The sequence below is a fragment of the Rhipicephalus sanguineus genome, chromosome 4, assembly GCF_013339695.2.
Source record: "Rhipicephalus sanguineus isolate Rsan-2018 chromosome 4, BIME_Rsan_1.4, whole genome shotgun sequence".
NCBI lineage: Eukaryota > Metazoa > Arthropoda > Arachnida > Ixodida > Ixodidae > Rhipicephalus > Rhipicephalus sanguineus.
The window spans coordinates 140401432-140427292 of record NC_051179.1 but is presented as its reverse complement, the minus strand read 5'-3'; the positions used below and the strand labels follow the sequence as shown (position 1 = coordinate 140427292).

General features: G+C 46.3%; 1 long non-coding RNA gene across 1 annotated transcript in view; it reads left to right on the top strand.

Moving 5' to 3' along the window:
- The window catches only part of LOC125758115 (uncharacterized), a 58956-nt gene extending 43530 nt beyond the window's left edge, over window positions 1–15426 (top strand). Inside the window, exon 3 of the long non-coding RNA XR_007415875.1 lies at window positions 15376–15426. This is a non-coding gene — a long non-coding RNA (uncharacterized LOC125758115). The remainder of the gene's footprint in view (window positions 1–15375) is intronic.
- Window positions 15427–25861: the final 10435 nt, after the last annotated feature.

Sequence of the window (25861 nt, the reverse complement as noted above, 5' to 3'; positions counted from 1 at the left end):
GAAGTTTTTCGGGTGTCAGCGGTTGTTTTGGCTCCTCGCCCAACGCTCTCTTCTTGGAGCCGATGGCTCCGGTAACACTCACCTCCCCATATCGCATGCGCCGTGTCCTTCACAACCAAAGTAAGTTTTCTGTTGCCATATATTTTTTTGCCACATGCGCCACTTACGACAATCCCTTTCATCAAATGGAACTGTGAAAAAGGAAAATAATTGAGCAACTTTAATTTCAGCTGCCTTGAGGTTACAAGAAAAGACAGCATCAAGCTCAATACAAGTAATGCAGAGTAGCCGCAGCTGTCTTTAAAGTGCATTTATGGCTATGAATCTGGGAGCAGGACATAACTGTACTGTAAGCAACAATGAAACAAAAAATGCTGCATGTTATTTCTGGTAAGTGTACATCAAGACTAAAATTGTTTAGCCAATGCACCCGGCACAACACTAGGATGTAGCACATGAATAGTATGTACAGTTTGTCACACTTGTCTACAGTGCATGAGTGGTGAGCTGCAAATCAAATGAAATGTTATCGTAGTCTCTGTTGGAGGCAATGCACTTGTGCCAGCTCAGTTCATACAGTATATTCACTCTGCACAAGAACTCAAGCGTTTTCAGTGAAGTTGAGTATTTGCTTTAGAATTTCACATTTTCTCCACAGCACTGCTCAGGTGCTCAAGGCAGGTGTGATCAGCACTGTACTCTTGCTATTGCTAGACAAAGAATGAAGACTGTGCTGGTCACACTGGTGTTTATACTTTCCTTAAAAAGCAGATTAAAGCTGCAGACTTGAGTATGCTAGAGAAAGCCCTTGCAGTTGAAAAATACAAATGGTAAACATGATACTGCAAGCAACAGGCTATAAGAAAGCTTTTGTAGTTAGCTACACCACCTGAGATCTATAGAGTAGCTATGTAGTAACAGAAAGGTTAAGCATGAAAAGCAGCTGAAGAAAAAGTGATATTTAACTTCTTAGCTCATTACTTACGGAACCAGCTGACGGTGAATTTCTGCTCTTTTGCCTGCACAGAAACAGGCGTAATTGCTCTGACGACCACTTTGTATCACACAGGGTACTGGAGCACCAATCAACGGCACAAATATCGGCAGCTGCTTTCAGGCAGTGCCGAGCACTTAGGTGGCAAACGAAACACCACGACGATCATCGTTGCTGAAAACTGCACACAATGCACGAACAAGGCTTTTCGTGGAATTCAAGTTTGAATGAACAGCACTAAAGTCACGTCATGGGAGTGCGATCTCACCGCCGCCGCCGATACATCGTCGCGAACAGTGGATGCGGCCATTTTGGTTGAGGTCCGTCACCGCGAAGAACATGCTTTCTGATTCCTCTAAGGAACGCCTCTCTCGGCTTTCCTGGCTCAAACTGATGCAAAACGGGGGCTGTGATCAGTTTCTCTCTGAGGGATTGCATCACCGCTTTGCAGGCTACATCTCAGACCACATCCCAGACAAAAGGAACATCCTTTTTAGTCAAGTTGGTCGGAGATAGAGAAATGTGAGGGAAATCCTTGATGAATTGCCAATAGTATTTACATATTCCAAGAAAACTCTTTACTCTTTTTTGTTTCATGGCTGGGAGAGTCTCTCAATCGTCGCTACACTGTCTGGGTCTGGCCGGATGGTTTCAGCTGTGAGAATGTGTCCAAGATATTTGATCTTCTGGCAGGCGAAGCTACATTTCTTGGGCTCCAAAGCAGAAAACACACTTTCCAAATCTTGCAAATCAGTTGCCATGGTCTTAGAGAAAATTACGATGTCCAAGTAGGCCAAACAAGCCCTCCAGAGGAGACCACTGAGGACTTTGTTAACTCTTTCACGCACAGAACTTTATTTTTGTAGGGAGACAATATTTTATTTAAAATATAGGTTAGCCTTGTCCAAAAAAGGTTTTTGTAACAAAAGAAAAAAAGTTGGCACATACGTTCAAAAGAAATGCCTTGCAGCAAGTGTCTACCAGTCACTTTCGGTGGAACGCTGCAAAACAGTCCTTGTTTTCCTGCAGGCACAATGGGATGTTGCATGTTTCACACATACATGTTGTTCTTGAAGGCTGAGATTTCGTGCTGCACATGCCACACCTCCGCTTTGTGCATCTCTTTGGCCGGTGTTTGCTGTGTGTTAGATATACGGCCGCATCTACATAGATTTTTTTATCTGCACTGTGTTCGTGACTAATAACCTGCCCCTCTTACAAACCTGGGTTTCTACTGTAAGTGATGTCCTCACACTTCTCTGGAAGTCTTTGGTGGTAAAGTGGTCAACTCCTTCGAGATCGCGGTGCACGAGAAAAGTGTTCACGACACAGCAATCCAGTATGTGGAAAAAGATCCTGTGCCACCACTTCCGTGATTTTCTGTCTGTTTCATATTGCGCTTTGTGTTGATCAAATTTGTCCGCAGAATTCATGTTACGGTTGTAGTCTTGCAAAGCCGCCGGGCAGGACACCTTGCTCACTGTTCCATCCTTGTCTTTCCTGTTCACTTCAACTTCAATTGAAGGGTCATGAAAATTCGTTAGCAGGTAAACAGTCCTCTTGTCCTTCCATTTTAGACAGCAGAGGGTGTTGTCACTGACTCCAGTCTGTGCCGCCTCTTTTCATTGGTTTATCAGCTTGCAAGCATGGCAAGTTTTTTCTGTTGGAATTGACTGTCCCGCATATGCATATGCCTTAACCTCAACTTAACCTCAGCTTAACCATCAACTTATGAAACATAAGTAATGTTCAAAACACACAACACACACATAAATGTAAACAAACGCTCAACAGAAGAGACACAGTACAAATAGTCATAATACCAGTTCTTAAATGAGTAAAACACAGTGAAAAATGTTTAGCGCGCAGGGAAATACTCACACAACTGCTTAATAGAAAAATATTAGTGAAAAACCTCATATGTACTTCAACAGAAAATGCGATAGCCCCTCCGACACAGCGGCACGAAGCACGTTTTCTGCCTGCCCTGGTTTTTCTCTCGCTGCATCATTACTCTTTGCAGTTCTCATTTACATGTGTGTACACAAAGAACAGCGCAAACACGATAAAAACGGATGAATTAGGACAAGACGCACGGATCACTTGTAAAGCTGCGGAGTAAGACTGCGAAACTGGCGCACAGGCCACACCTTTGCGACAAGCGTCGCCGCCTGCCGGCGAAAGTTGGAAGGCATCACTGGCCCTGCCACCTCCTCCCATAGGAAACCCCCTCGGCTCAGCACACTAGCCAGTATATTCTAGGCACTATAGATATGCATTGGCGGTCAGTGCAGACATTGCCCACAATTACCCAGCCAAGGTCGAGTTTTTGGGCAAATGGTGAATCAGTCGGACCATTTTGTTGCAGAAAGAGTTCCGCAATGAAACATTGACAGTGAAGGCGCAGCTCTTTTTCATCGTCACGTGGCAAGCATGTGTCTCGAAGTGCTGTTTCAAACCGGTGACCAAAGCATGGATTTGGGTTGAAATGCTCGTTGATATTGACTATTGACACATTGTATCGGGCAGTTGGTAGAGATACTTTTGCGGCTGTCGACTTCGCAAGGATCGTCAGATCTTCGAACAATTTCATTGGGTCTTGGTTTTCTGCTTGATATGATTTGTTGACGTGCTGAACTTCTGCTAAAACCCATTCCAGCAACAATACATAGCGTTTGTCCCTGGGGTCACTGTACATTTCATAAAGCATCACTGCCGTGTAGACATTTTTGTTTCTCTGTGCTTTTCTACAAACTTCCTTCACTTCAGTCTACTGGGCAAGTATCCTACTTAAAGGGACACTAAAGGCAAATGTTAAGTCGACATTGATTGTTGAAATAGCGTTCCAGAAACCTCGTAGTGCTTGCTTCGTGCCAAGGAATTTCTTATTTTGAATGAAAATGATGTTTTAGTGGTTTGTAGTGTTAGTGCACTTTAAATCTCGCGCCTGGAAAGGCCTGACGTAGCATTTGCCTTGCCCAACGTTGCCTGCCTTTACTGCCTGGCAGCTGACACTGTGGTTTCTACTCTGAAGGGCATATTACACAACATCACGTGGGCACCGCATCTTGTCAAACTTTCCGTTACAGCAACTTTCACAAGCATGGAAGGCACACGCAGCAGTACGCAATAACGAAACTACCACTGACACGCAACCGCACGAGCGTAGTGCAGCCATGCTAAAACGAAACTTTTGCACAGCCCGCACCGTTCTCCACTGTAACGTCAAGTTCTTTTTTCCATGAATCAAACAGAGACTTACAAGCAGCATTTTTTTACGTCTTGCAATGCTCAGGATGTTCTTTTTTCTTTTATCATAAGTAGCTTGAATACTAGTGATAATTTGCACTCAGGACTCTTCACATCATCAGGCTCGTTCCAAAATGTCCCACTGGTGGCACATATAATGTCGTAAATTTATCTTAATTTATCGATTGCTAGAGCGCTGCTATTGATAATATTGACATTTTAAACATTCTCAAACCTTGACCTTTCACTCTTACAAATTTTTATTTGCATTTAGTGTCCCTTTAATGCCGCGTGTATTGTTAACTAGCACGTGTAACAGGTTAGCGGTATAGTACCGTATTTACCCAAATCTAATGCGCCCCCCGTTCTAACGCGCACCCTAATTTGGCAACAGAAAAAAAAAGCGAGAGACCCGATTCTAACGCGAATCCGAAAAAAAGAAAAAAAAAAGACATACTTGATTGGAACGAGCACGTGATTTCCGCGAACGAACGGGAGAAAAAGGGAGCAAAGTATTTTCAGCAAGGAAAAAAAAATGTTTATGTAATCGCTATCGCTCTCAGAGAGCTCTTTGTCACTCTCGGACCAGAGCATCTCGTCTTCAGTTCTGTCCATAGCATTGGAGATTCCACTTTTCTTGAAGGCTTTCTCAACTATGCCAGATGGAATCCCATGCCAAGCTTCAGCCACCCACCTTGTCATGTCTTCAATCAAGGCACGCTTCAGCCTGTTGTTGCCTGATGTGAACATGTGGCTCCCGTCGACTAGCCACTCACTATACAGTGCCCGCATGCGGTCTTTCATGGGCTTGTTAATGCAAACGTCCAGCGGCTGAAGCTGAGACGTCATGCCACCCGGAATCACCACCAAGTCTGTATGGCAAGCCGCCAGTTTATCTTTCATGCGCTGATCCAGGTGACATTTGAATGCATCTAGCACAAGCATGGAGCAGATCCCCAAGTTGGTGCCTGGTCTCTTGCGCCACACACAGTCGATCCAGTCAGTAACCAGTTTAGTGTCCATCCAAACTTTTTCGTTGGCGCCAAGGAGGTTAAAAAAAACTTCTGGAGTGGAGGCGGCGCGCTACCGCTGAAGCCGACGACCACCATATTGCTCCAGGCAGAAAACGGATGGGTGGTCGCTTGGGCCTGCGCGGAAGTTGGCGAATTTCTCCATAATGTTACTAACAGCACAAAAAAGGACGAAGGACCAGAAAGAATCACAGACAAGCGCTGCTTTTTTACAACTGAAGTTTATTTCCGAAACGAGACAGAATATAAGGAAACGGCACGAGGACAAAAAAGATTGCAAAGCACTTATTTGCAAAAAAACCCAAAACAGTGTTATCAGCCCACATCACTTGTGGTGGTCATGCGCATGGGACATGTACCGAACTTTTTCCATCAAGGCAGTGGACGGGACACTCACGCACTTATCGCCAAGTTTCGCGATTTCTGCAGCCTCAATTATTTCCCGCGTTAATTGAGAAGCAGATCGCCCCACCACACGGCACCTCTCGAATAGGGGTTTGCACTCAGCAGAGTCACACGTGCTGCAATGAAGGGCTAAGCGCCCACTGTTCATTTGCCGAACATTGTTGCTATGTTCGCTCAACCGGTCGTTCACGCATCGGCCGGTTTGACCGACATACTGTTTTCCGCACGTTAGCGGGATGCTATAGATCACGTCCTCTACACATTCCGTGTAACGGTTCCGATGCTTCACCTGGCAACCAGGTTCCTTCTTTTCTAGGGAAGTGGTTTCTGCAACCAACCTGGAAAGCTTCTGAAGGGCACTAAATGCCACGCGAACATTAACGCGTTTGGCTATCTTTTTTAGACCGTGGGAAACACCGTGGACATAAGGCATAACGGCCGTCTTCATTTTGGTACAGTCAGAAGTACCAGATCCCCGCTCACCGAGGTTATGGTGAGACTTGTAACTTTTTAGTATAGTCTCAGCCACCGTAACGACCACATGCCTTGGATAACCCGCTTTTTCCATGCGGTCCACTTGCTGCGTGAACGAACTATGAAGGGCATGCACGCATGACTTCTCTAGAGCATTCTTGATGCACATCTTAACAATGCCTCGTTTCACTAATTTGGAATGTGCCGACTGGTAAGGCAACAGTGGCTTCCGAGCACGCGGCTCATAGCTCCAGCAGGTATGGTTAGGGTGGCTATGCAGAGCGATGTCGAGAAACCGCATGTTCTCATCATCTGGCTTTTCATGCGTAATGTCCAAGGGATCCAAGCACTTTTGGAAAATGTCTAAAATAGCCCCTACGCTTTGATCAAACGCCTTCTCATCACATTCAAGGAACACCAAGAAATCGTCCACGTAATGGCAAATGCGCACACAAAGAGACGGTACATGCTCCAAAATATTCTTATCACACTGCGCCATGACAAGGTTACTAAGCGCTGGAGCGATACGTGCCCCGATACAGATGCCCGTTCTTTGAAGAAAAACTTTTTCATTCCAAGCAACAAATGTAGAAAGTAAGTAGAATAAAAGCATCTCCAGAAAGCCACTTACGCTAACACCTGCCTTGTTTTGAAAGGGAACTGCTCCAAACTGATCAATTTGTTACAGTTAAAGCTGAAATTTGGGCTAGTTGGTCTTGACTTAAATACATAATATAGCGGAACAAAAACAAGGACAGAGAAAGAAGCACACAGGACGACCGCTAGACTTCAACTGAAAATTTTACTCTGGACACGTGACATGTAAAGTGTAAAACAACATCTAATCTGATGGAAACGTCACCATTCTGCCTTTGCATCAAGCTGCACGTGCCAAGCTACGCGTCGCGCATGCGCCCTTCTAAGAAGCCAATCTCCTTTTTCGTTAGGACAATTGAGGGCACACTTACACACCTATCCGCCTCCCTGTTTATATACATGGCCTCACAGATCTCACGTCGTATCTGGTCATGACCCCTTCCCAACACCCGAGTTGCACCAAATGCTGGGGCGCACCCACAACGCTTACAATGATCGGCCAAGTGGCCCCCCGCGGCAAGCGATGAAACCGCTGCTCGATGCTCTCTTAGCCGGTCATTCAAACAGCGCCCCGTCTGTCCCACGTAACATTTTCCGCACGACAAAGGGATACTGTAGACGACGCCTTCAACGCAGGAAACGAAACTGGTAGCGTGTTTTTTTGTGCATCCTTGCGTTCTATTCTCATTCACAGCAGGACACAGCCGTATCAGCTTACCCGGTGCAGTGCAGAGCACATCAACACCGCATTTCTTGCCCACTTTTTTCAAGCGATGCGTAAGCTGATGAATGTAGGGCACCCCTACCCGCCGAATACCAAGTCGGCTTCGGTCTTCCTTTGTGGAAGAACGTGCTTCATTCCTTACTTCTTTGAGAAGGCTTTCTGCAACAGAGGCCACCAGTTCACGGGGGAACCCTGCGTCTGCCAAGCGAGACACTTGCGCTTGCACGCTTCCCGCGACCCTGTGTCGGCAAGACTTCTGTAGAGCGCCGCGCAGACAGTTCATCGCTATGCCACATTTGACCAACTTCGAATGCGCCGAGCTATAACTTAAAAGCTGCTTTTTAGAGCGGGGTTGATACGCCCAGCAAACATGTTTATCAGTAAATTGCATATGTACCTCTAAAAACTGAATACAACCATCCACTGGCAACTCATAGGTGAAGTTGAGTCCTTTGGAACAGTTTTTAAAAACATCTAAAACCCTATCGACAACACTGCCTCGGTCCTCGAGGTCGTCCAGTTCCATAAACACTAAAAAATCATCAACGTATCTCATACATTTAACAACACGTTCGTCAAGGCTGGCTGCAATGCGTCGATCACAAAAGGCTAAGAATATCTCGCAAAGCATGGGGGCGGCGCAGGAGCCAATACATACCCCGTCTCTCTGCACATAAGACTTGTCCTTAAACGACAGAAAAGTTGAGTCAAGATAAAACACTAAAAGGTCTAAAAAATTCCTCAACGACACCCCACTCGCATTCTGAAATGAAATCTCGCCTGCTTCTTCGATCAACATCCTCACGGCGTCAATAAGTTCCTTTTTAGGGATACTGTAAAATAAATCTTCCACATCAACTGAAAAAGCAAAATTCGCTGCAGTCCTGTGTGTGTCCCCTAAAAATTCCACAAGCTCGTTTGAATTGCGGATTCGAAACGGATCCTCCACGACCAAACGGTCTAAGTGTGTCTGAATAAACCTTGACATAACATCCTGCCACGAACCTTTTTCGGACACTATAGCTCGCAAAGGAAGCCCCTGCTTATGCGTTTTTACGGAGAAAAATACCTTCAGGCCATCGCTGTTAGCCGCTACAATGTTCTTGCGCAACTGAAGCAAGTTCACTCGTTCGCACAGATTTGTGGCTTCCTTTTTTTACGACTGTCTTGCGACGCGCAAACGGAACAAAATTTTTTTCCATGGACTGTAAAGCTTTCTTCTCGTACAAAGCAACAGGCATTACCACAAACCCTCCTTCTTTATCAGATGTTAACAAAGCCTGTTCTTTGTCACGCAGGAAGTTAATAGCTTTCTTGACATTCAACTGCTTACTTTTGTTAACAGCTGACCTAGACACGAGGCAATCATCACCTTCCGATATACATCTGTCTTTCTCTTCACACTGTGCTTTCTGAGCTACTCTCCTAACCAAAGAAACTAGACCTACCGGATTTTCATTGGGCTCAACGCAGTGCTTAGGGCCACAACTCAAAACATCATTCACGAAGTCAGGTAGATCAAACTGCGCAAGCGACGTGACTTGCTGGGACTTTTCACTATTGGTCGCCTTGCTCTTTTTCCAGGCACACAGTACCGGCAGACAGTTCCGCCATAAAAATTCAGTCATATTCACAGAGTCCCGCGTCCAAGTATGAAGCAAGGCTTCTCTGGTGTAGGGGCACGTGGAACGTGTCGCAGCGAGAACATGAAGGCACACCCGCAGAAACCGAATCTGATCAATTTGCCTCTTGACACATTCTAAAATCAAGTCGTGGGGAAGGGAATAGTACATATCTTTAACATCAACTGAAAAATATTTTAGGGACCTGTGATGGTTTTCTTTTAGAAAATCCAAAACCTGCTCTGAATTCTTTAGGTAAAAAGGGTCATCAAAACCAATTAACTGAAGTTGATCCTGTAAAAACAAGCCCATTGACTTCTGCCAGGTTCCTCTTTCAGTAACAATGACGCCAAAAGGCCAATCGTCTTTGTGCGTCTTAACTGTGAATAACATGGACAGGCTACATTTTTTCGAAGTACTTATACACTTTCGCAGTTTTGGTATATCCAGGTTTTCACATAATTTCTTTGCTTCGGTTTTCACTTTTGACAGGTCAACATCATTCCTTTCATAGAAATTGGATTTTACGGCCTCCGAAGCCTTCGCGGTAAAGGTGGCTCTTGGAAGAACACAAAAACCACCTTCTGTATCCGCTGACTACAGACATAGGGAATTTACCTCAAAAAACTTGGTGACACTTCCAAGGGGCAATCCAGAGCGGGGAGGCTTGCACCGTTCCAAGATATCTATACCCTCAGATACACACCGTTCAAGTTCATCGTCTGGAGCACAACGCGACACTTGCCTGACAAAAGATACCATCTCGGGCGCAGAGTACGTAAGCGGCACTGCGAATTTCGGCCCAAGGTCTAGAACTTGCCGTATTTTACTCGGCAAGGTTACACTGTCGCACACATGCACACCACCTCCTGAGTTTTTCTGCTTGGCCGGAAGGCCGGCCCGAAGGCGGAACGAGTGTGCTTTGCCAGAGGAATTCGATAGTTTGGTCCGCCAAGCGTGAGAGCTCCTGGTGTCTTCTTCTTGTCCTGGGGCATAACCCTTTGGTGACCACTTTGGTGTAGAGGCAGTCTCTGTACATGCGGGCTTGTCGTGACCACTCTGACCGCAGAATCTTGCACATACGCCTTCCATGCCCGACAGATGGGGGGAAATTTCCAAACAGTAGTTCGACGTCCCGTGGCAACGTTCTCGTGCGCAGGCAGAACCCTAGGGTTCGGGCGCGACACACAGCGAAGGCTAGTAAGCTTATTAACACTGAAGAATGCAAAGTTAAACATGATATAAAGCCCGGTGGACTAGAAATATAACTTAGGAGAGCGATTTGTTGGGCGAGTTGGCGATCCATAATGTTACTAACAGCGCAAAAAGGGACGAAGGACCAGAAAGAATCACATACAGCGCTTGTCTGTGATTCTTTCTGGTCCTTCGTCCTTTTTTGCGCTGTTAGTAACATTATGGATCACCAACTTGCCCAACGAATCGCTCTCTTGAATTTCTCCACTCTTTGGTGACAAGCGAGTGCTGTGGATGTCTTATTTGTTGGACTGCGATCCACTCGATAACCACGTTTACATTTTATCGAAGATTGCCAAGCTGTACATAAAAAACGGCGGGCATGCTCGGAGCGCGCAGCACAGTTACAGCGAAAGCTGGAATAGCGGCCTTCCTAGAGCCTGTTCTAAACTCTCTTGGGGAAACTAATGCATGTACACTCGCAAGGTACCAACTACGCCGCAAATCATAATTTTTTAGAAGTAGGGAAGCATTCACTATGCCATTATTCCTCTTTCTGCGGATAAGCGAGGTACCTGCTACACATCTGTAAGGCATTATGTGAACTTTGTTGATGCTGCATGTGGCTGATGACGATGAAGAATTATGGCTGAGCCTTTTGTATCGAGTTTGAAGCAATTAACGACCCGGTCACTCATTGCACAATTAGCACTGTGTGACGCTTGGTTGTCATTTTACTCTTCTGACACGCTATATTACACATGTTGGCGCGATTCCTTGCCCGACATGTCGCATGTATAGGATGTTTTTGCAAAAGAGTTCCTGTCACCAGCATGGCTCTGTGGTAGAATACTCGACTGCCACACGGAGGACCTGGGTTCAAATCCCAATCGAGCATTTTTATTTATTTCATTTTTTTATTTCGCGCGATAGTGGTTACGGACACGGGCGGCGGCGGACAACTAATCCACTGCCGTTGTGATCTGCTAACAGCTTTCGCTGTAAAATCAGGCTTCACCACATTGCAAAAGAAATCAACCGGAAAAAATTCGCCAGATCCCACGTGTTGTGGGAATCGGTTTCATGCGAAGCAGTCAGCGACTACTTCTATGCTGTATTTTATAGCTTTGAGCCAAGCGTTATGAGGTGGATCAACGTGTTTTTGTAAGTGTATAGCTGTGTGCACATCGTGCGCTTACCAGATACGTTGACAACACTGGAGTTTAAAGGGTAACTTTATGGTGCGACATAACGTCAGCTCTCACGTTAGAGTACATAAGTCAGTGTTATCGAAACTTATTGCACTTTATGGTGCAACCATGTGAATATGATATGTAACTTTCGTTAATGTATTCCTCTGGGGTCGAGCAATGCTTTGATATAGCTTGCTGAACCATAGGAATACAAATGTAATGTTTATTACACTGCTAAAAAAGCGGAGCCAACACTGGAACCACATGCGTTAATCTGATATGACGCATGTATCGTAAGAGTACATATGTAGTGTGTATTGCTTTCTTGCAAAATTAGGTAGCCAGCACCACAATCACAATTGACGTCGCACCGACATTACGCCTGCATAGACTGTTTTTCCAAACCAGTCTATAGACCTGGCGTGGCTCTGTGGTAGCATTACCTGATTGCCACGCAGAATGCTTGATTTTGACTCCTGCTATGATCCTAATATTTATTCTTTCAATTTGTTGTGTCAGCGCTGCCGATGTCGGTAGTCGACATACGCGGCAGGATTTTCACATTATTCGGGTCATGACCCGACTGTCATATTCGTCAAATCTCCTTACCATCCCATGCTGATTTTTGTCTACACCGAGTTAAGGAGGTGATCATGAGAGCACCCAGACGTAGGCGGCTAGATAGATAGATATATCTATAGATACGAAGATAGAAACGCTCACTGTGCCAAAGGTTCGCTGAGAAATGCTTTGCATTTAAAACTCCCAAAGCAGAGTAAGAACACGGCTGACAAGAACTGTTATTTTTTAAATTTTGTAAACGAGCGTAAACAAGAGCTACAGCAAGCTAGTCAATTAATCTGCTTTCGTATCTCTTCTTTGGCTGCGTTTACTTTTCAAGGGCGCGTGTTTCATATGGTTAGTTTCGTGATTGCATTATGCGTAAACAAAAGCTGCAGCGAACTGGTCAACTAGTCTGCTTTTGTGTCTTTTCTTTTGCTGTGTTTAGTTTTTAAGGGCGCGTGTTTCATACGGTTAGTTTCGTGACTGTCTGCATTATGATGCATTTTGGAGTTCTTATGGGATTTGTTGCTTTATCGATTCACGGGGCATAAACCTAATTGTATATGCTTCTTTTTCCTCTTGAAGTTGTATGAAAGCCGGGGCTGAATAAAACTTTTGTGTACCATTATTGGCTCCACCATTTCCTTCATTTTGGGAATACTGCAAGCGAATTCTACATGTTATCAGGCACGCTTCAGCCCATGTATTATGGCGTAAGAAACTGCCTTCTTCAATCTTGTAGGACAAAAAGAATTGGGACAAATAAGGGACACTAACTGTCCCTTTCTCATGCTGAAACGCCCCCGCGGAAGCTCACAATTACGCTGTTCGCGCTCAAGCTGCGCTCCCTGTTACCTGGAGCAAGATGGGTGCCAACCGGTTTCCCAGGCTTCACCCACTCGCATGGGCGCGTATAGGGGACCTCTACTCCAGAAGTTTTACAGCGAAAGCTGTTATGAGATCACTTCAGCGGCCGTTTTTGGTGCCGTAGTTGTCCGCCGCCGCCGCCGCCAGTGTCCGTAACCAGTATCGCTCGAAATAAGAAAAAAAAACGAAATAAGAAAAAAATTCCAGGATGGAACGAGGTTCGAACCTGGGCCCTCTGTGTGGGAGCCCAGTATCCAACCTCTGAGCCATGCCGGTGCTTGAAACTGCTTTGCAAAAAGGTCCTATACAGGCTTCATGTCGGGAAGGAACCACATTACCATATGCAATATAGCGTGGTAGAAGAGTAAAATGAGCACCAAGCGTCGCACAACGCGAAATCTGTAACCAGGTGTCACACAATGCGAATTGCGCAACGAGTAGGCTGTTGAATGCTTCCAACCCATTACAAAGGGCTCCGCCATAATTCTTCATCGTCATCAGGCACAGCATCAACAAAGTGCGTATAATGCTTTACACGCGTTTAGCAGGTACCACGGCTCTCCGTAGAATGACGAAAAATGGCACATTGCCTGCTTCCAAATTTCTCAAAAATTACAATGATTTATAGCGCAGTGGGTTCCTCGCAAGTGCACTTGTATTGGTTGCCAAGGAAGCCCATAAGCGCATGATCCATTTCCTCGGGGTCTCAGTAAAGTTATTCGCCCCCCCCTCTCTCTCCCACGTCAACGTATGTTATACAGCATGGCGGGAGAGGGAAATAGTGACCAGGCGTCACCCAGTGTAAATTACATAACTTGTGGGCCGTTGAAAGCTTCCAACCCATTACAAAGGGCTGAGCCATAATTGTTCATCGACATCATTCGTAGCGTCAACAAAGTGCACAAATGCCTTACAGACGTGTAGCTGGTACCTCGCTTCTCCGCAGAATGACAAATAATGGCTTAGTAGGTGCTTCCCAACTTCACAAAAATTGTGATTATTGGCGTATTGGGTACCTTGCTAGTGTATTTGTATTAGTAGCCCCGAGAGAGTTTAGAACGGGCTCTAGAAATGCCGCTCTTCCAGCTTTCGCTGTGACTGTGCTGCGCTTTCCGCGCAGGCCTGGCGTTTTTCAGCCTGAACGCAGTCGTCTGCATAGAGTTTAATCTTCACATTAATATTATATTAATGCAAAAAGGTCCTATACAGGCTTCATGTCGGGAAGGAACCACATTACCATTGTTGATATTAATATTAATATTAATATTAATACGCATGGGCGCGTATAGGGGACCTCCGCTCCAGAAGTTTTTTTCAACCTCCTTGGTTGGCACGCACTATAATGCCTCGCGGGAAGTTTACGTTGTTTGGAAGCGTTTTACGTTTAGATACAAGGAAAGGGGGCAACTTTGCGCCATCTGCTGTGCACGCCAGCATTGCCGTAACGCGGGTCTTCTCATTGCCCGACGTTAGCACATGGACTTGTTTTGCCCCTCTTGACTCGACAGTCATATTAGAAGGCACGTCAAAATACATAGCCGTTTGATCCGCGTTTCCTATTAGTCCAAGTATGTACGCGTCGTTGCGCCACAACGACATTATGTATTTCTGAAAAGCAATCAGTTTTTGCTCAAAAGCCTCCGGGAGCTTCTGGCACACGCCAGTTCGTCTGCGCAGGGAAAACCCCTTGCACTTCATGAACCACATTATCCAATTTTGGCTCGCCTTAAAATCACTTCTCGAGAGGCCTAGACTCCTGGCTATTTCGTAGGCCTTTACTTTAAGCACCTCAGTTGTGACAGGCATGTGGTCCACTCGGAGGTGCCTCACGAAGTCGGCAAGCTCATCTTCAAGGCCGGGAAGTTTTCCCGTCCATGGTGGTCCGTAGTGGCTTTTGCTTGACGACTTGCTGGCAAAAATTTCTTTTTTCAGCTTTCACTAATCACAAACACAGGTCTCCAGCACGCCGAAATAACGAGCCACCTCCCTGTTGCCGTTCTCTTCCGCGCGCACTATAACTTTACGTTTAAAACCATTATCGTGACGGACATGACGTGTCTTTGAGGATGAAGCATCCATTGGGCCCAGGGACGATGCTGCGCAGGCCGAACTCAAAAGGCAGCAATAACAAAGGAGGGGAGAAAAAATATGCACACACTTCTGCAACAGTGCCACCACAGCTGCGATGCAGGGAACAAGGAAACGTGCTACCATGGTTGCCAGCAACAAGTTGCTTGGTGCCGCTTAATGACGATGACGATAGGCTGCGATGAGGGGGCCAGTTTCGGTTTGTACCCGATTCCAATGCGCATGCGAATTTTCGACCCATATTTCTCGAAAATAGGTGCATGTTAGAATTGGGTAAATACGGTAAGCGGAGTCTCTGCGTCGTTTATTAGCTTTGGTATTCCAGTTTCCTTGTTGAGGAGTGAGCGAACCATCGGTATGTCTCTCTCATCAGGAATCCTATGTTTCTCGGCAAGGCAACCGACGCAGGTGAAAGAGCAAGTTGGCAGAGAGAATGGCAGAGGCATCGCACCATAACAAGATAAGGAATTTCATTTCTCAGTCGAGTGTAGATGCCGCTATTCACCCCCGTTATGATGCCCGCATTGTCTAATCCAATGCCAACAAGGTTTTTTTGGGTTCAAACCCTTAGACATCAATCCTTCTAAAAGCGTTAAGGGGATGCCTTCAGCATCACACTGTTGGAGTTCCTGCCGGGTAAGGAAAGCTGAAACGACCTCACCGTTTGACTGAGAAAAATACCTTATGGCGATGCTGAGGACCTTGAGTATACTGATATCGATCGATTCGTAAATGAGAACACTGTACTTTTGTTCGCCAATATCTTCCTGCAACAATTTTTCGAAATGTGGTCCAAAGGTGTTCTTTATGCTATTAGTACACTTTGTGTGGTGAATCTTGATCTTATAGGCCACCTGGCTATCTTGAAAAATCCGCTTACAAGCTTCTCCGAGGTGATTCATGGTGTTCATCGCGCAGTGCTCAGCAACAAAAAGTGCAGGGGTGGCTGCTGCTTGCTGCATAGGACTTGCCATTACATGTGGCATGGCATCAGATATGGTGCGCTCCCTTGCTTGGCACCCATGCCACGTGTTTTGCAGACGTGGCGTGCTTGTCAATGCTCTCCTTCTTTGCCTCACTAGAACATTTGCAAAGTTCGCAAAAGGTCTTGAAGGGGTCCTCGGGTAATGCCATGAGCTGCCCCTTGTTCGACGTAAGTATACTGCGCGGTAGTAAACACGGACGACAAGAAGACACAAGGACAAGCGCAGACTATCAACTGAAGGTTTATTTTTCACAAACCACATATATAAGACTGAAACAGAAAATGAAAACACAAAAACCTACAAAAATGAAAATTTAGCTCTTAACAATCAACAAAACTTGAACGTTTGATAAAAGCAGATTCATGGTCCATGTGCGTCACTTGCGAGATAACGTAGCTCTTTATCTAGAAGGGCTAACGACGGTTTGCTTACGCACTTATCTGGTTCCCGTGCCATTTTTTCCGCTTCGACGATCATACAGGTACCGCGCAGTATACTTACGTCGATCATGAATCACCAACTTGCCCAATCGTCCACCTTGATCTGCCCCTTGTACTTATCCTCCTTAAGCCAGCAGTGCCTGAAGCGCTGTTTGTGCAGCTTTCTCTTGTCTGCCATGCTGTCCGAGTCTCTACAGAACAATCCTAAAACAGTATATGTGTGCTTTGAGTGTATATAACAGTCCTAAACAGTATGAACACTTGGAGCAAAAACTATGATTGCACTTTGATTGATATTCAGCGATAAGTTCGTGCCCTCCAGCCCCGTTTCCATTCTTTTCATATACGTCTGCAGACTTTGGTATAGCGTGAATATCTCGTGATATAATAAAAATGCCATGTCGTTGGTATACACCTGTACATCCTGTTGTACGGGGTAGTACGTGGTAAAACAGTAACGGTGATATTACTGACCCTTAGAGGAGACCTCTAGTTTGCTTATATTTTGAGGAAGTCAAACCGGATTGTGAGCAATAAAATTCTCTTCCGTTTAAGAAAGCACAGACACATGCAACAAAGTATTATGGCAGACCTAAGTTCTGAAGTGAATCTATTGCAACTTTCAGCAACTATAGAGGGTGCCACAAGATATCCAATATGGCTGTCGATCCGGTGATCACCCGCACCAGCGCTTCCTCTATATTTTAGGCGCCCGTCAGTTCGTGCGCCGAACTATAGAAGCTCGCAGGACGCCGCGCTACGCACGCTTGCTGCGACTCGGCGCTGCCAGCTGACACTATCGCTGGCCTGTCGTCTGCTCTGGACGAAGGTGCGGTGGTGCTCTGACTGTGCCATTTATAGCTTTGAAATTCATGAACAATGTGCAGTTTGTACGCAAGAATGTTAATAAGCACGAGTAGCAGAAAATACGGTGTTTTGTATCTCGCACGCGGCTGCTACGACTGCTACTTTGGGATTGCGCGAGACTTCGCCTTGTGAAGCTGTGTATATCTTGTCTTTGATGGCGGTCATTCAGTGATTTTATTGTAGCGCGCGTTGGGAAACCGCGTGATGAACTAGAACCAAGCTATTGCCCTCCTGATGCAATAGTCTTATTGTTGTGATCACGCTTTGGGAGATTGCTTAGGCATGTTTCATTTCAGCAGTACCTACAAGCTCAGTATAGTAGTTGGGGCAGGAAAGTGATACTTTTTTCCTCTTTCGATTTTCTTTTTATTTCGTTTTAAGCGCTGAACATGCCCAAAAAAGTTAATATTGCAATTAGCCTAGCTGTCCTTTTTAAAAACTAGTGCTTTAATACCAGGAATATTATACTAGCACCCAACGTACTTGTGTGGCTGGAGTCAAACCTCCCCTTTCCCGTAACTGAAGCTAATGCTTTTCTATTTCTCTGCCTTGTGACAAACAAAAGACACGAATATGTATCGTCAAGCAAAGTATTGCATATAATTTCATTGTTCACAAAACATTAACAGGACAAAAAAGAACGTATACACACACGCACACATTACAACACTGTACACTACAGTTTGAAAATTTTATGTGACAATGGCTTTTTACCATACATTTTGATCATACTGTTCTCGTCAGTAGTGTTCATCACATGATTGCTTAACAGTGGCTTGATGAACTTCCTGCATAGAAGTACAAGAAATTCTTTTCTGTGGGCACAGTCTTCATTCTGGGATTTCAGGATAGGGAGGTCCATCAAAACACTTACAGCATGCTCTACACTGGTTTCCAGTAGCTGCACAATTTGTTTTCTATAGTCAAGAACAATGTCCACAAACTTGATGAGACTTATATTAACAGTGTTATGAGTGCTTTTGTGGGGTACTTTAGTCCACCACTGTCCTAGTAATTCTGTACAGCCCTGGCAGTTTGTTTTTCTGCCATGACTCGAGCTAGGTAGCCTTCAGTCAAAGCAAGGGTTGTGATTTCTGGATTGGGAAGCCATTGGTTGGACCTGGTGCAAACTTCTCGCAGCCTATCTATGGCTGCCACTGGGAAAAAGCTCTTCTCTGGAGTATTGGTGCTCCCAGTGGTAACGCTGGAAACAACTGTGGCCGCACAAAACGGTGTCGAGTCATTCACATTGCTCTGCAGCAACGAAGAAATAATGTCTGTTTTCAGCATTTTCTTCATCCCGCAGAGCACACTTCTCATATCCATGGCATCATTACACCTCACGGTTCTACGAAGAAAACCAAATAGTGCCTCGATAGGGTCGCTCGAAAATTTTCTTGTGAGTACGAAGATGAACTGTCTTTCAGTCAGCAGAAACCTGATGCACATTACATTTGATGTCGTTGTAAGCACCATGGCAGCGTATGTCTCCTTGCTCAAAAAACTGTCAGGGAGAGAAGCAGGAATGGGTGATGGCGGCTGCTCACAGTGTCAGCTGGCAGCGCCACCAGCGGCGAATTGAGGTGAATGGGAGAGAGCAACAGGAGAGGGGTCGCGGGGCCAGCGGCACCCTACCTGACGGGCATCTAAAAAATAGAGGAGGCGCTGCCCGCACGCACGGAGTCATTGCCGCATGTGTTGTCGCTGGTTGCTGCCGCTTGCCAGCTACGACAATTTTCCACAGCATTGAACTTCCAATGCAGGAAGTAGCTCACGCTTGAGTGCATAAACTGCGAGACACACAGCAGGATTTTGCGTCCAATTTGACTTCCTACACGCTGGTGTAGCAGGTGGAATGGTTGTTTCGTCGTACTGGGCTACCGTATCAGGCGTCCGGCGTGCATCATACCCGATAGATTTTTCTCATAGGCCCAGTCCGGCGGTAGTACGGCCGTATAGCCATAGTGGTAAGTAACACGCGATACAGGCAACGTCGTGCAGCTGGTCGGGTCCTTACCATTCCCATTATCATGTACGAGGATGCTGAAGTATTTGCCGGTATTGCCGCTATTAGAGGCATGAAAAAGATGGGCTACAATTATTTTATTGTGCAAACTAATTCCTAATTCGACGATTCGGTGTTTCCAGTGTGGCACTTATTCAAAAAAGTGCCGGCGTCCAAGCCACTCGCGAGATCAGGAATCACGATGCGAAAGCACCTGCGATACGATTGCAGATAAACAGTGACACTGCAGGCCGTCTCACCCAACCAGCTTGCTTCGCTTCCACCTTTGCTCTTCGTACCGAGGGTGTCGAGAAAACTGATTGCGTATGTTGGCGCCTGACATAAGTGTTCAACCTTGTGATGAGTAAAGGAGGGGCACAAGGCGCGTGCCGAACGTGGAAGCGCTGCGACGGTGCGCGAGGAGCAGAAAGTCACCCGATGGCACGCGCACCAGCCACGTCGACGCAGAGGATTGGCCAGATAGGGGCTCGTGGCATGCGACCCGAGTCGTGATGGTGAACGACGAAGGATGATCGAGGCACTGTGCTGTGGGGCGCCGGACGGAGAAGATCGAGGAAGAAGCAAGCGTCGCACCCGCGGCGTAAGCGGCTGGGGCTCGGTTCTGGAGGCGGCGGCACGCAAGGCCCGGGGAGTGGCCGTCGACCTTGGAAGGCTCCAAGCGAGGCTGCCCGGACCCGTCACCCCTCAAAACGGCAGTTCCGGGATCGCAGCAGCCCTTCTCTTCTCGGCAGGACGGCTGCAGACCACAGTTCAGTCAAGGAGGCGCCCGTCACCTCACCTTGGAGTCCTGAAGCAAGGGACCAAGGCCCAGTTAGGCCTAATCTCGACGGACCGAGGACGGACAAGACTACTGGGGACACACGCGACGAGAGCAAGCGGCAGGCTGGACCAAGGCAACCGACGATGAACTTGGAGGCCTACTGAGGATGTCGGTGACGGTCTCGACGAGAGATTGACGCGACGGGAACCAACGTTACTAGATCAGCTTCAGTTTGCAAGCTCTGCCCGAGCCACGCGCGCGAATGTGTCCCCTTTCCGTCTCCTCTTGCGGGGTGGCGCTGCCACTTCTCTCGGCCCTAAAACCGCGTTTGCTTGCCTCCGCGGCTGTCTGCGGCCGCCTGATCCGAGTGCGTTCCAGTGCGTTTCGTTTGCAACACGTGAATGTGTAACGCATTTATCTACAGCAAACGGGCCTTTTTATTTGCCACGGCGGCTTTCTCACTATTCTCAATGCGGCGATTCACATCCCTAGCGTAGAAGTGCATCCTGGTAACTGTAATAAAATTGAGCACCTGACATGTAAAGGCAGCCTCATGCTCTACGCATCCAAGACGATCGATGTTCTCCATCTCCAACTCATCAAGCACGTCCCAAAAGATGTCTGATGTGACTTGATCCCCGCTCAAAGAATGTGAAACTGCGCGGTTCACAATTTTCACGAAGTTCAGCATTTTTCTCGAAGGATGTTTCAAACATCCTTCCTTGAAGCTTCTGTAAATAGTGAGATAAGCATCTTTGCCTACAACTGGCTCAGTGGAGCTTATGTCTCCTATGCACGAAGAGCAGGTGGTGGTCTTTGTGAATTTATGAACCACGTATCCTGACAAGTAGTACAGGATGCTCTCGTCTACTTCTCCTTTCAAATCAGCGTGGTCGCTGTCTTCGTGCTGGTGGGAGTCCCCTGGCCCTGTGGTTAAGTCACGCATCCTAGCCTCAATCAGATCACGCAACTTGGCCTTATTCAAGCTACCGTCTTCTTTCGTCCTTCTCAGAGTATCTTGAACACCAACGAGCACAGCACTTGGTGCACCTTCCACGCTCCCGCGCAGAGCTGTTTTGATCGGTGTATACAAACTCAGAAGTCGGAATATTTGTGTGAAGTTGACGACTGTTGGATGTGATTCATCGCCCCCAAATGAGCGCACTAATCTGAAGTGACGCTGAAAAAAGTAAAAGAAATCTGTCAGTTCTATTGAACTTAACACAGCTTTTGCACTCACCTCTAGAGGATCTTGGTTAAGCTTGGCTGTCAAAATATAGTGAGCACCCCGGCCAAACAAGTATTCAATGATGTCATGCGTTGACAGCAAAGTTACCCGCATAGCCTCTGTGGTCATCTGTGATGCAAAAAGCTTCAGGCCACTGCAGACAGCATTTCTCTCGGTCGTATTAAGGAGAGCCAAAAAAGCTTTAATGACCTAAAGAAGAATGGCATAAAGAGGGATATGAGCAAAAGTTTTAGCAGAAATTTGAACAGATTTAACACGAGCAGAAGACATGATAAAGCAAATATAACGAGCTGATTTATCACCTGTATTTTTTCCGAGCCAGGCCTGATTCCTTGGGACGGCAACTTGACATTCAAGGCATCAAAACGGTCGATGATTTTGGTGAATGCTTCTGTTCCTTCGCTGTGTTCGAAGCCCGGCACTTTTGCTTCTCGGTACACTTTGATTCCAGTTGATGTAGAACGGTTGAAGAGCTGTCAAAGAAACGCTTGGCATATCAGTTCTGTGGAACTCCGCAAGCTGGAGAAGCTTCTCATTTGAGTTGCAGCTTCGTTTTACTCTTAGGTGGACAACCCTGTATAAAATAAACCTCATAGACAGCATCGTAGTTTTATTAAAGTTTGTCCTGGTCTACTGAAGCTGCGATTCTCAGAAACTGGGAAAAATACTTTTTTATAGTTTTTTGCTGCTGTTGGATGAATGAAAAATTTTCTTTTTCATAAAGAAACATTTATCTGTTCAAATTTGCAAGCAAATATCATGCATTGACTATTAGGCGAACTATACCTGCGTAGCAAGACAGACGCTCATTTTACGGAGATCGTCGGGAGCCACATGAGCTCTTGTCAGCTTGGGCACCACTCGCAGTTGCTTGTTCTTCTCTGTTTCATAAAGAGTAACGTAATGTTGAAAATTGATTTCATGATCACCCACCTGAAAGAGAGAGAACATGTTGTTAAAGGTTTGTTCATTTGTAGTGCGCCATTTGCTCTTACCATTCCGTAGGTGTGTTTCTTTAGGTGATTTCGGATACACTTGATGACATGTGGGATATCACAGATGAAATAGATGTTCTGCGATGGTTCCAAGGGGTGCTCGATGAAGTGACATGCAGAATCCAATTTTCCAGATATTCCGAGCTGGCTCCACATGGAGCGGTTATTGCCAGCTCCGTCACTTATGACAGCCAGCACAGAAGCACCATGGTTATGGAGTTGTATGACAGCACTGATTACAAGCTCGGACAGGACTTTTCCTGGTGCAGCTCCTTTGGTGGCAAATGTAGCAATAGGTTGTACCCAGTCGTCAAAAAGCGGGACAAACATGAGTACTAGCCCATGATCCGCGAGCTGATTCATGCCTGTCGCTTGCTCATCCTCATAGTCCACAAATCCATCCATTTTGTAGGAGGCTTTGTTGAATGCTATAGCCTGCTTTAGTTTTATCTCATCAACGAGGAGCACACCACAGCGCCTTAGATGGCTCTTGTCATTTAGGTGCTCCTCGATGCACCTCAGTGTTACTTGGTGGTAGCCATATTTACATGGTATTCCACTGATTATTTGACGCAATCGTGCTTTAGTTGGAAGTGGCAGCAACTGCATATCAGATATTAAACTGTATGCCTTCGAACTGGAGATTTGAAGGAGGAGACACGTCATCAGCCACTCTTGGTCATAGCGCCTTCCAAGCTTTGATTTTGCTGCCATGAAGGCAGTTTTGAACACAAGTTGCTGCTTTGTCGGAAGTATTTGAAGAACTTCATTCATCTTTGAATCCGACAGTGTGCGGAGCTGCTTCTTCGTGAAGAGGATATCCTGCCTTGCCTTTTCTCGTTTCAAAGTAGCACGAATAGCCTTGCACCGTAGCGTTTTCACCTGAGTGCTCTTCTGCCTAGGATTCCTGTGCTTTTGCCTGTTCGTGCGCTGCGAAAACAGCTTGTCTAGCAGCTTGCATTCATGACACGTGGAATTTAAGGACAGAGTTGCGCACGTGTTTCGTCGCCATGTGTTGCCATCCTGAGTAGCCACTGAGCTTTTCGATATAGAAGGGTACAACTTCGCAGGGCAGCGTTCACAGAACTTCAATTTCTCTACATACCCAAGTAAACACTTAATTTCCTCAAGTGTCTGCACGTCAACATTTTCATTTTTGGCGTACACTACGGACGGCACAAGTCGCCCATTGGCACTCACAGAAACAGTAAGTGTCCTAGACACTACAACAGCCTTATCAACCCTAGGCACAGCATTTTACATTTTCAGCTTGTACACAACAACACTGGCATCAACAACTTCAAGAGACCAGCCTTCAATTTTCTGGTTTGTTTTTGTCAAATACACGAGCTCGCTGTAGAGCGACGCGACAGCTTCACACACAGGGGAGTTACTTCCATCATCGCACAGGCTTGTAACATCACCATCACCTTGCCTTTTGCGCATCTTGCAAGATCACAATGCAAGATCGCACACAATGCAAGAACTTGTGAGCTGCTTGTCCAGACGTGGAATCGCACGCTGCCACACTTGAAGACGTGAGGAATCTCTAGGCGCCCGGAAGAAGTGCCGCTTCTCGGCAGATCTTTGAGAATCGTAACCGCTTTTGCAGCTGGTTACGAAACAACGCAGCATGTCGATTGGTCACGATACAACGCCACCTAAAAAGTCAGACGACTCGAGCATGATGAACAAAGCACACGAATAAAGCACATCACCACAGCACCAACAACTACGGTTCGCGCAACGTGCTTCGACGAGCCGGGAAGCCAGGCCGAGCGTGTAACTAGCGCCACCACGCGGCAGGAGACGGAAAGGGGACACGCGCCGCCGCGCAGCTTTCAAACTGAAGCTAATCTAGTAACGTTGACGGGAACATCGAGTCGACGCGACGAACTGTAAGAACATTCTAATACCACAAGGCCTATAGTGGCCAGACTGAGTTGAAGAGACGTACCTAAGCCTAGCTAAAGTGCATTGTTTAGCTAGTTTCAGTTCTGGGTATGAACTGAGATTTTGTAAATGTAAATAGGTTTTTGTTTGAATTGTTCAGTGCCATTAATGCTTTTTTATGTTGTCTTTTTGCTCGTTATAGACTTTGTTTTTGCCGTCCTACCACGGTCTCCCGTGCCCGTCTCACTCTCTCCCGATCTGATCCAATATTGCAAGCACCCCCGAGATAATCGTGACAAACCTCAGTAGTGTTGCCAAAATTTGAGCACTCTATACGGTGTGCTCGCGCTCGATCGTGGATGGCAGCGGCGTCTGCCCAGCCGCCTCTCGCCGGTGTCAGTTGCGACAGGCTGTAGTTATGTGCTTTTCGCTCTCGAAGGCATAGTTTTATTGACCGTCGTCTTGTAAATCAAGCAAAAAAAAAAAAGAGCACTCGCCTTTTGTCTCCCAAGATTACCCACTGTGGTAGCACAGCACGTAAGGTGTCGCGTTGAATGTTGACGCGGGTTCGACCGCATTTCGATGGTGGAAAAATGCAAAAGAACACCTGCGTGCTTAGATTTAGGAGCACATTAAAGAACCCCAGGTGGTCGAAATTAATCCAGAGCTCCTCACTACAGCGTGTCCCATAATCGTATCGTGATGGCACGTCAAATCCAAGCAATTCACTTGCGTCCCAGAAGTCAGCCAATTTGAAACACGCAATGCAAACCATCATTTTCTGTGTGACAAGCTTCCCGATGCGCACGTGGATATCCCATTGCCTTTTCTGCCGCCGGTCCAAGGGAAAACTAACCACGTTTACGATGCCTTCACGGTATACGGTTTCAGCATTTTAGCACGCAGTACATGCGATTTCTATTGTGCTATATACTTATCACTGAACCGCAAAGGTTCCACGATGTTGCACCAACATGATCCATCGTAATTCACTGGTCACATGCACAAGTTGCAGGACACATCGACGACGAAGCACAGCCCGCACGTTGTCGCCAGCCAAGTTTTCATTCTGTCACCGAATCCTAGCTTTCAGCGGTTGCCGCGTGGTGGAGCCACCATAGCTGAAAGTTGCGAATAATTAGTTTGACATGCTCCACACTGTCATAAGCTTTTGTCATATCTAAAGTTACTAAAGCATGTTTTTGATATCGAGCAAGTTGTATGTTGCTTTGTAGGTTAACGTGCACACACCAAATAGAGCGTCCACGCCTGAATCCTATTTGACCTGGGCGCTATATCATTTGGTCCAACAACCCGCGGTCTGCACAGCTATGTAAAATTCTTTCGATGAGTTTTACTAGATTTGATGTGACTGATATAGGCCTGATATGTTACCTAAGGTAAATCCAGCGCCTTGCTTTTTTGACAATGTAGTGATTCCACTCCTGCGCCAAAGTGCGCCAAATTGTGTTTACTGCGCCATCCTGATAATATCGACGAAAATTGCGCCAAACTGCGCCAAAGCCTCGCGTTTGGGGGCGTCTATCACTGGCAGTCGTACCGCCGGCACGTCAGAACATGTGCAGCTTGATCTTGGGGCTGCCAAAGTCGCAACCATGGACCAAGAATTATTCCGCTGAATA